This window comes from Mauremys mutica, chromosome 2 (assembly GCF_020497125.1).
Source record: "Mauremys mutica isolate MM-2020 ecotype Southern chromosome 2, ASM2049712v1, whole genome shotgun sequence".
NCBI lineage: Eukaryota > Metazoa > Chordata > Testudines > Geoemydidae > Mauremys > Mauremys mutica.
The window spans coordinates 90,962,912-90,973,083 of record NC_059073.1 but is presented as its reverse complement, the minus strand read 5'-3'; the positions used below and the strand labels follow the sequence as shown (position 1 = coordinate 90,973,083).

Sequence of the window (10,172 nt, the reverse complement as noted above, 5' to 3'; positions counted from 1 at the left end):
ACTTATTTTCCAGATGAAGTACAGTGATATTTACATTCAGCTTCTTGTAAGGAGGAATGTTTGTAAAAGAAACAAACAAATGTGGGGGTACTGAAAGTTAAGGGGAAAAGGAAAAAAAACTAAATCACACTGAAGCACTGTTGTTGCTATGGAGATGAGGATTTTTATGTTGAGTACAAACTCTGAGATCTAAGGCAAAGGAAGAAAGTGGAAGGAACTGGAATTGTGACAGAAAATTACTATTCTGAAAGTGACATATTTGAAACTGTTTTCTTGTGAATGCAGTGGCGGATTAGCCACTGGGCCAACAGGGCCCATGCCCAGGGGCCCTGGCCAATCGGGGGGCCCCCGGAAAAATGCCCTCCCATAAAAATGGCCCACCCATTCCCCAACCTGCTCCGCCCACCTAGTGCTCCTGCCAGGGAGCAGGAGAAGCCCCCTCCCCCTGGCAGGAATGCGGGGAGGGGAAGGACTGAAGGCAGAAGAGGTGGGGTGGGGCCCCACTTGCTCTGGCCCAGGGCCCCATAAACCCCCTAAATTGCCTCTGTGTAAGTGAAATATAACATCTTAACAGGCAATGGAGATGTAGAATAATTCATTACTCATGTCCTTAATGCTATTTACTTTTCTCAATGTATACAAAACATTTAAAAACACTTTTCCAGACCTCTAGGTCCCTTTGCCATGTATTAAAAATACAAGCCAACTAGCCTCCTCCCAAATATAGCAGCCTCTAAAAGAAAATAAAAACCAATTAACAGAGTAGCCACAATTCCCAACACTCAGTGTACAAATCCCAGCCCTCAGTGCATTCCCCTTCCCCAAAAGCCTGGGAAATAGGATCACTTGTGCAGCATGTCCTGAAGATCAACAGATATGTGCTACTTTGGACAGAATCCTTAAAGTTCAGCGCCTGTGAAAGAGAACCCTGTCATCAGCTCTCTTTTTAAACTCAGTGGGCTTCAGCTTGAGCACTCCTGCTGATTGTAGCTGTGGCAGCATGACACCGGCATAACAATGGATTTAGGTCCCAAGTCATTCTGAACTCAGCAATCAGCTGCTGCAGGTCTCAGAGCCCTAGGGCTCTGAGCACAGTGAGAAGCTTCATTAAGCAAATGAGTCACTGCATTCTAGCTTCTCTTTCCTTAATGACTGAAAGAGGTTAGGGTCTTTGGTATTATTTCTCATGGACAAAATAGCAATTCCAAGCACACACTAATTCAATTTATATAATACTGGGGTTTTGAGTCAGTACTGAATCAGAGGTAAGGATTGCCATGAACTTGATTTTGGGGACTGAGGGGAAATGGGCTAGATTTTGGTTCCAAACACCCAGCCCAATATTTGTGAGTCTGGTGATTTATTAGAATATTTTAAAAGGGATTTGTACTCAGGTAATTCATGACTCGTAGTGCTTTGGACATACTGTAGATTAGGGATTTCACCTCTAAGATTTTCTCCTAGTGTTTATAGTAACTGAAAGTTAATCTAAATGCAACATATTATTACTGTATAGTGCAAGTTCTAACTGTATGCCTTCAAAAGGCCCTAGATGAGGAACAACTACAGTGTAACATTGTTACCTTATGGGAAGTCTGCAAAAGAATAGGCTACAGAGAAACATTATCTGAGGGATGCAAATATACTTATGAATATTATAATTCATGGTCTTTGTGTTTGATTTCTGTGATCAGATTAAAATAGAGCTTTTGCCCAGCTCAACTCCATAGTGGCAGTCTTCCATGCTGCTGTGTGAGAGACCTGGCATGCATCCCTGGTCCCTTTCACTCCAAGTCTGAGGCACTGCACATTCACCCTGGTGGTGAAGGGGAAAGGAGTCCCTCACACTGCTCAAATACAACCCCCCTGGCTAACTAAGGAATGGTACTACCTGGCTTTAAAGGTAGTCCCAATCCCACCCACTCCTCTTTAAGGTAGAAGGACAATAGCCACACTTCAGGGACTCACTGCAAACAGTCACAATGCAGTTTTCAAATATTTAGTATTTCTTTCACTTGGAGACTGAGACAACTGGAGATCAAAATCCCATATTGAAAGATTCTATATAGAAACACAGTGATTAAAAATGGAGGCTTTCCTCATCAGTCTGACAATATTCTTACCTGACCTACTTCAGGAATAGCGTTTACAAGGATGATTAATGCTTGCTGGGGAAAAAAAGTTGGTAGTTAGGCGTTAGTATTTCTGATGCTTCCAGCTCAACAATTAATACAGTGAGTCATTTTACCTACAATATACAATGCTGGGGCTGGTGTTGAATTGCAATCAACCATGGCACTCAGGCAAAGTCTGACATCTTCACAAGAACTCTGTGGGCCCAATTCTCATCTCAGCTATGCCACTGCCCTTCCCAGAAAGTGGATCATCTTTCAATGAATCATTTCTACACCGACTAGGAGCTGAGTTAGCAGCACTCACTAGCTCACCCTCCAGAGGAAAAGCTCCTCTTTTCTTTAGTTTGGTTCAGATAAGACTGAGAGAAGCTGCTGGTATTTGTTATAGGCCTAACGACCAAGTCAGCGGTGGCAAATGAAAGTGGAAGAGTCTTGTGTTTGGGGTTTTATTAATTCATAGTTAAAGCTCTATAAAGTTGGAAGTGCTCCAGAATGATTTTCAATCTGCTATAGCTTCCTTACATGGAAAATTGATAGTCCTCTGAAATGACTCTTTTCTAGCTGTGCTCAGGCAGAAATATTTTTCATACATTGATAATCATTATTATGAATATAGTGCCAGTGGTGTGCCTGGTGCTTCATAGACAAGATTGCAGCCTCTTCAAGGTAGGGATCTAAGGATCAGAACTGGGTCTTGGTGACTGTAAGGTTCCTTGAGTCTCTTCTGGGGCAACCTCTTCGGCAGTGCAGAATTGGTGCTTGTGCTGAGTGGAGAGATCAGTTGTCCTGGTTTGCAGCCAAGCTGCAGGGGAAAGTGGTAGCTCAGTCCCTCCTGGATCTGGGCTAGGCCAGTAAGTCGTCTGTAGCCTGGGGTCCTGCCTGTGGGCTAAACCGATAAATAGTCAAGGGCTCAGGCCCCTCAGGTGTGGGCTGAGCTAACAAATGGGCAATAGCTGAGGCCCCTCAGCCTAGGGGTTAGTGTTTGTCCAGCCCCTAGGGGAACTCAGGCCCACCCTGCTCAACTGGGTCCTAGCCCAGTGCCCTTGAAGTGATGGGTGGTCCCATCGCTGGGCTGGCAGGGAAATAAGAGGTTGCTGCCTCCCCTCTAGGGAACGCCACAGGACCAATGTCTCGTTTTCCCAGGCTGCTTCTTACTGGTGTCTTGTTGGGTTGTTCCATGGCTGCTGTGGCGTGGTTCTCCGTCTCCATGCCGAATGCTCCCTCGGCGCTTCCTCTCTGGGGTCTTCCATCTCCTGGGGCGGCGACTGGCTGTTTCTCCAGACTGGCTTTGGAGCATCTTCGTCCCCCCTATGCTGGAATGAGGCCACTCTGCCTCATTACAGTGCCCGTAAGCACACTGGATGCGAGTCCCAGGAAGAGTTTTTGTTGAGTCAGTGAGAATTCCAACTTAGGGCGCTCTGGGAGTGGGTGCTGGAACTGGAATTTCACCAACCTTGGAGAGAGAATGCACTTGCTGCCCACTCTATGGGATAGGGAGTGGATGGATAGAGCCAAGGTTTTGCCCTGAATCCATTCCCCGCCCCCACTCTCTTCTGTGGTCAGCTAGTACCACTGGGAATGCTAGGAGGGACCAGAGAGAGTGCTCGCCAGTAAGATTCTGGACAGTCCCTGCACAGGGACACAAGAGGGGGAAATACCTTTCTCCTTGTGAACCTGCTCAGGAGCCTGTCAGAATCTGTCCCTATACAAACAAGGAAAAGCAGTGTTTGAGCCCATGTCCCTCTAGTTCCATGATCTGAGCATCAGTCTGAGAACAACTCATCATTTTCAGTGAGTTAGATGGGGCAGGGGAATAGGTGGGGGTGGGAGGGCTAACTCTTATGGCCCTCTTTAAGGAGATGTGTTTTCAAGAGAAGCTTGAAGGAGAAGGTGGAGGTGCATCAGACTGAGTCAGAAAGGGGAAGAGTGGATGTTCCCAGTGCATGGAGCAGTATAGAAGAAACTCTGGAGATGGGAGTGGAAGAGAAAAAAAATCACAAAGGATGTGGTTAGTCATACACCTTTGAGGATGGGGGCCAAGGAGACAACCAGAAAGAGCTGAGAGGCAGAGTGAAAAAGTTAGAGTCAAAGCTTAAGGCCAAAAGGGACTACCGGATCTTCAAGTCTGACTTCCAGTATATCACAGGCTACCAATGCTGATCAGCCCCTCTACACTAAACCCAACAACCACAATTAGACCAAAGTATTACAGCCCACAAGAGACTACTGTGTGCCAAAGGCAGAGCATAGGAGGAGTCAAAGTGCCCCAGTGCCTGAGGGTACCACAATGGCAGGGAAATGGTAAGTGAGATATATACAGATAATCCTGGCAAATGACCCACACCCACATGCTGCAAAGGAAGGGGGGGGGGAAACCACCCAAGGTCACTGCCAATCTGACCTGGGGGGAAAACTCCTTCCCGACTCCATATGTGGTGTCCACTTAGACCCTGACCATGTGAGTCAGAACCTGCCAGCCAAGCATTTGATGGAGAGAATGTGCAGTACTACCTCAGAACCCTGGCACTTCCCATCCAATGCCCCATTCTTAGCAGTGGTCACCCTTGATGCTTCAGAGGAAGGCGATTTAAATAAAGCCTCCCAGAATACATGGTGGGTGGGGGGAAGATCCCTTTCTGACCCCTGGAGATGGCCAGCTGAAACCCAGAAAGCATGAGCTTTTACTAAGACAAAGACAAACTGGAAGTGAGCCACAGAGCTGTTGAGCCCTGCCTCCCACCATCACAAGCAACTCAGTCATGCAGTTGGTTTCTGCTACTGGTATTCTTTTAAGTTACCCTTTTCCCACCATGCCCTTGTGCACAGCTAGAGCTTTATTTAAGGCATTTCCCTTGACCTTAAGGGAATACTGTACAGGAGTGGCTCTCAACCTTTCAAGACTACTGTGCCCCTTTCAGGAGTCTGATTTGTCTGGAATACCCCCAAGTTTCACCTCAATTAAAAACCACTTGCTTACAAAATCAGACATAAAAATACAAGAGTGTCACAGCCCACTGTTACTGAAAAATTGCTGACTTTCTCATTTTTACCATAAAATTATAAAATAAATCAATTGGCATATAAATATTGTACTTACATTTCAGTGTGTAGCAGTGTGCAATATAAATATTGTGCTTACATTTCACTTCATTGCACCGCAACCCTCATCTGACCCCCTTCTGAACACTTGCAGTTGTTTTCAATTAACACCTTTTGGCCAAATTTACATCTGTGCAACTCCAGTGACTGTACTGGAATTGCACAGGCATAACTGAGGCCAGGGTTTGGCCCTTTCATATATAAATGTGCATAACTAAGAGAGATTTTCAGTAGACCAGAAACCTAGACACATACTTCATTGGTTTGAAATCAGTCATGGAATCAAATAGTTTAAGAAGTTTTATGATGGAATGCTAGGTGGTGCAACAGATTAGCACCAAGATATAGAATTAATTGGCCCTGGACCACCAGGCTAGTTAAAATCCAGCCTAGGCTGGCAGAAACTAAGAGTAGTCACCAGGTGATAGGTGTTTAGTGGCCCATAGCAGGACTTACCCAGTCTAGGGTTGGGCCCTGCCACTGCCTCAGTTTTTCTTCTATCTCATATCAAACAAACCACCACATCTGGTGTTTCATACTAGTACCCCCTTCTGGGTGTGGTTTATTAGCATAGATTAACACTAAAGGCCTTCCAGCCCTCTTCCCCAGGCTCAGTCTGTCTTTCAGTTTATAATTGGCTTCAGCATGCATACAGCCCTCCCTCTAGGCTCCCAGGGCCAGATTTGTAAAGATATTTAGGCACCTAAGGCAGCAGATAGGCACCTAAGTCCACCATTTAGGCATGTTGGTATTTTTAGAACTGTTACTCTGTTGCCATCTAACCCCCAGGGGCCTCAGTCCCCCATGGCACCTGCTTTTCCACCAACTGGTGCACAAGCGCAAACATCCTAAGCATTGTCACTACCCTACTGCAAACAGCTGTAGCCTTGAGAACTGGGCTTACACCTAGGAACAGTCACAGACTCACCTAGAAGTACATCTGCTCAGCTGCACCTGCCACTTCCCAGCCCCCTTGCTGACATGGAGTTCCCTGAGTGCTTAAGTGGGTGTTTTTAACTAGGCAGAGACATGCCTGTCTTGCTCCCAGGGGTTGATCACTGAGGCGCACTTGAATCAAGCTTAACAATGGGGGCAGCATTGTGATTGCTCAAAAGGCAGCAGTGGGAAGGGAAATGCAGAATGAGTGTGAGATAGCTATTTAGAGTGAGCCAGCGAGAGAGCGAGACAGACATATGTTGGGTGACAGTTTTCAGTCAGACAGAGATTGCTGGTAGGATAGCTGGTCAGGGACTGGGATTGGATTAGTTAGTGGGGCACTTTGAGGGGACAAGAGAAACACACAGGGACAGTTTGGTTAGTTAGATTGGGCAGGGAATTGTGGTAGGTCAGGCTGCGAGGGTTTCCTCAGGGAGGGAGAGCTGAGTAAGAGTTAGGGAGTGCAGAGGGTCACCTTTGGGTGGGGGGAGGAGACTGTGCTGCTGCATATGGACCAGGGTGCCGGAGAATAGAGCATCAAGTGGAACAGCTGCATGGCCTTGTACCTGGTAGAGAGGGAGGAGACAGGAAAGGGAGAGGGAGGAGCCCCAGCATGGGCCTGATCCCAAATTTTGGGGCTGATCTTGAGCCAAGGCCTGATTCTGAGGGAGAGGGGTGAAACTCATATTCACACCCTTGTACCTACTGGCCTTGCCTAGAAAGCTGTTGCTACCTAATCAGGTCTGCATACAGAAATACAAGTAAACCCAGGCCTTCATGTAAACCTCTGCAATCTGCTCAATAATGACTTCAAGTCCGTCACACAATGGTGCCATGTTCTTACTGTCTCTCTGGGTGACCTGTATATTTTGGCTATGGGTTTGTTCCAGAGGTTCATAGGCCAGAGCATAGGAATATTCCAATCCTATATCAGGGGTGGGCAAACTACGGCACGCGTGCCAGATCCAACCCGTCAGGGTTTGGATCCAGCCTGTGGGATTGCTGCCCCGTGCTGCTCCTGGAAGCGGCTGGCACCATGTCCCTATGGCCCCAGAGGGGCTGGGGGGTGGGCAGAGGGCAGAGCCCTCTGCCCTTGCCTGCGGGTACCTCCTCCCACACAGCTCCCATTGGCCAGGAACACGTGCAGAGCCCTCTGCCCCCCCTTCCCCAGGGGCAGCAAGGACATGGTGCCAGCCGCTTCCGGGAGTGGCGCAGGGGCAGGGCAGGCAGAGAGCCTGCCTTAGCACCACTGTGCACTGCTGCCACCCCGGAGCTGCTCAAGGTGCACCTCAAACCCCTCCTGCACCCCAACTCCCCACCCTGAGCCCCCTCCTGCACTCCACACCCATCCCTGCACCCCAACCCCGTGCCCTGAGCCCTCTCATGTGCCCTGCACCCCTCCACCACCCCAACCCCTTGCCCTGAGCCCCTTCCTGCACACCACACCCCTTCCCACACCCCACACTTCCTCCCATACCCCAACTCCCTGCCCCAGCCCTACATTCATGGCCCTGCATGTAATTTCCCCACCCAGATGTGGCCCAAGGGCCAAAAAGTTTGCCCAGCCCTGGCCTACAACCTGACACCTTACCAATAAATGTGGTGAATGGAAACAGGCATTTTACTATGCTGTGCTTTGTAATCTATTAGGTGAACTTACACAGTGGGTTCTTATGCAGATTTGAGTGGTTCACACCTCCTGCTCCCATCCACAGCTGCCTCTAGAATTGGTGCTGTAGCTACCCACAGGTGTTGCAGGCTATCCAGGCTTAGTACCCCCTCTTTGGTAGTGATCGCCTAGAAAGCCCTTTTAGCCTTCTCATGCAGCAGCTGCCACTTCTTCCTGATGTCCTCAAGTCCTCTGCTATGGGCAGCCAGCCTGTTTATTGATCCCCTCAGCTTTTTCCAGTCACTTGTCCTAGGAAGCCAAGATGTTGCTATCTTTCAGGAACCCATCAGGGTTGGGGCATGCACAGCCATGAATTTGTTTATCACCTCTGTCAACTCCTCTGAAAAATTTGCCTCCAAAATAATAATAATAAAAAAAAAATTGCCAATGGTTGACCTGCCAGTCCCTGACCCAGATGTTACCATCATGCTAGGATGCTGGGGGTGTGCATCTGGCATGATGGGTTTATAATAAACTTTTGCACCATATGCTTATAAACTCATCAGCATTGCTACCTAATCCCTGCCTGATGTTAGGTTGCATACCTGCAGGTACCCAATTCACGCCATTAAAATTGGTTTGAAAATCCTGCTATGTGGGTGGCACCTAAATTACACAATCCACAGCATGTGTGAGCATCACCTTGATGATAGTTAGGTGCCAGTATTGCCTTCCCACACCCCTCTCCCTCCTCACCATAAGGCACGATTTATCACTTCTTTTAAAGGATAAACAAACTTGGCAGCATGCCCAGTTTTGTAGCTGGTCTTTCTAAAACATAGGAAAAAAGCAGCTTGAACACTGGATTTGTAGACTGCTTTATTTGTACCATTGCTCAATGCAAGAATGCAGACATAGGGGCTGGGGAGAGGGAAGGAAAAGCTGCTTTTCTGCCTATGTAGGGGGCGCCCCTCAGCTTTCAGCAAACTGGGAGACCAGGGAGGGGTATGGCTCTTGAATGTGCAGCTCTGTCTTGTAACCCAGTAACTGTGGTCTGGAGTTGGTAGCAGTTCATGTTACGTGGCTTTCCACTTTGGAGCTATCCACGTATGGGGGTTGAGGAGGGGAGAAGGTTCTGCTAGATCACTAGCATGGATGGGGTGAGGGCACCAGGAATCCTCTGGGTCACTTTAGGAACTACTGGTGGCTTTGAGGGATTCTCCTGTATTTTCCCCCCATCAGCATGTCCTCTAATGGTAAGACTAGCTTGAGAGGGAGACCTCATCTGTTTCTTCCAGTCTCGCAGGAGACTGCCCCTTCCATTCCTGTAGCAACCCAGGCTCCACTAAGCACTCAGGTATATCCAGAGCTTAAATCCAGGCTTCACACCCCCCCATGCTAGTTGGTGTAAGCTCGTCTTTATGTGCTTGGGATGTTGTTAAAACCGACTTCTTCCAGGGGTGCCTTTGCAGGGAAGCCTTTGAGTCTAGGGATAGCAGGACTGGCATTAGCATGTGCCTGCTCTCCATGGAGGCATGCTTCTCCCCACTTTTGCCCCTTCCTCAGCCTTTCCAGAGCAATGACCTGTGCAAGTATCACAGCATGGTGGGAGATCTGACTCACCCTTCTCTGTCCGGCACCTATTCTATGCTGGTGTCCAGGAGCAGGATACCAAAGTGCACCCTATACAACAACCCAGGGTCTCCTGAGTACAATGGCGGGGTGGGGTGGGAAACTACAGACAGAGGACAGTACAACTTTCTCTTATCTAGCATTACACTAGATAGTGGAAATGTCCTTGTAAAATGTAAGGGCTACTACAGTTGAAGACAGCAATGGAATATACAGTGATTGTTTCAGGGAGACAGCCAGGTGTAGAAGCTAGTCGCTTTTCCAGGGAACCTTGCTTGTGTGAAATCTCCTATCAAGCAGGGCAGAACTCATCCCAGTTTTTTAAGACTCCCCTATATGGGCACTCACAGGACCACCACAGGGTAGTTGGGGAGGTAGATGCTTACTAGCCCCTGTGTTTGTTCTGAAAATCCCACTAGGCTGTAGGCCACCCAGGGAGTTCAATCATGCAGCATTCAGCAGGATGGCACCTTTAAAAATCTGACCCATAGTTCTTTGCAGCCACTGAGCTGGAGCTTCTTACTAAGCTCTTGTTCCCTGCAGGTCCCTCAGCTAAGTGTCACCCACTCCTCAACAGGCTCCTGTTTCTTGCAGGAACATCTTCCAGGCCTTCCAGCTGAGAACTCTGAAAAGCTCTCACCTGCCCCTTTTCTCAGCAGGCTCCCTCCCCAAATGCTCTTTTCTGGCTAGCCCCTCCTCCCTGCTAGCTTATCAGACCCTCTGCCTGGGAACTAAGGAAAATTTCTCTCTGAATTAACTCC

At 48.3% G+C, this 10,172-nt stretch overlaps 1 long non-coding RNA gene across 1 annotated transcript; it reads right to left on the bottom strand.

Annotated features, from left to right (window-relative positions):
* Positions 1-2,762: 2,762 nt before the first annotated feature.
* LOC123363519 lies at positions 2,763-7,802 on the bottom strand. The gene is made up of 3 exons (XR_006576789.1): positions 7,762-7,802; positions 3,291-3,588; positions 2,763-3,021 (listed from the first exon to the last, which is right to left on the bottom strand). It is a non-coding gene; the product is annotated as an uncharacterized LOC123363519 (long non-coding RNA).
* Positions 7,803-10,172: the final 2,370 nt, after the last annotated feature.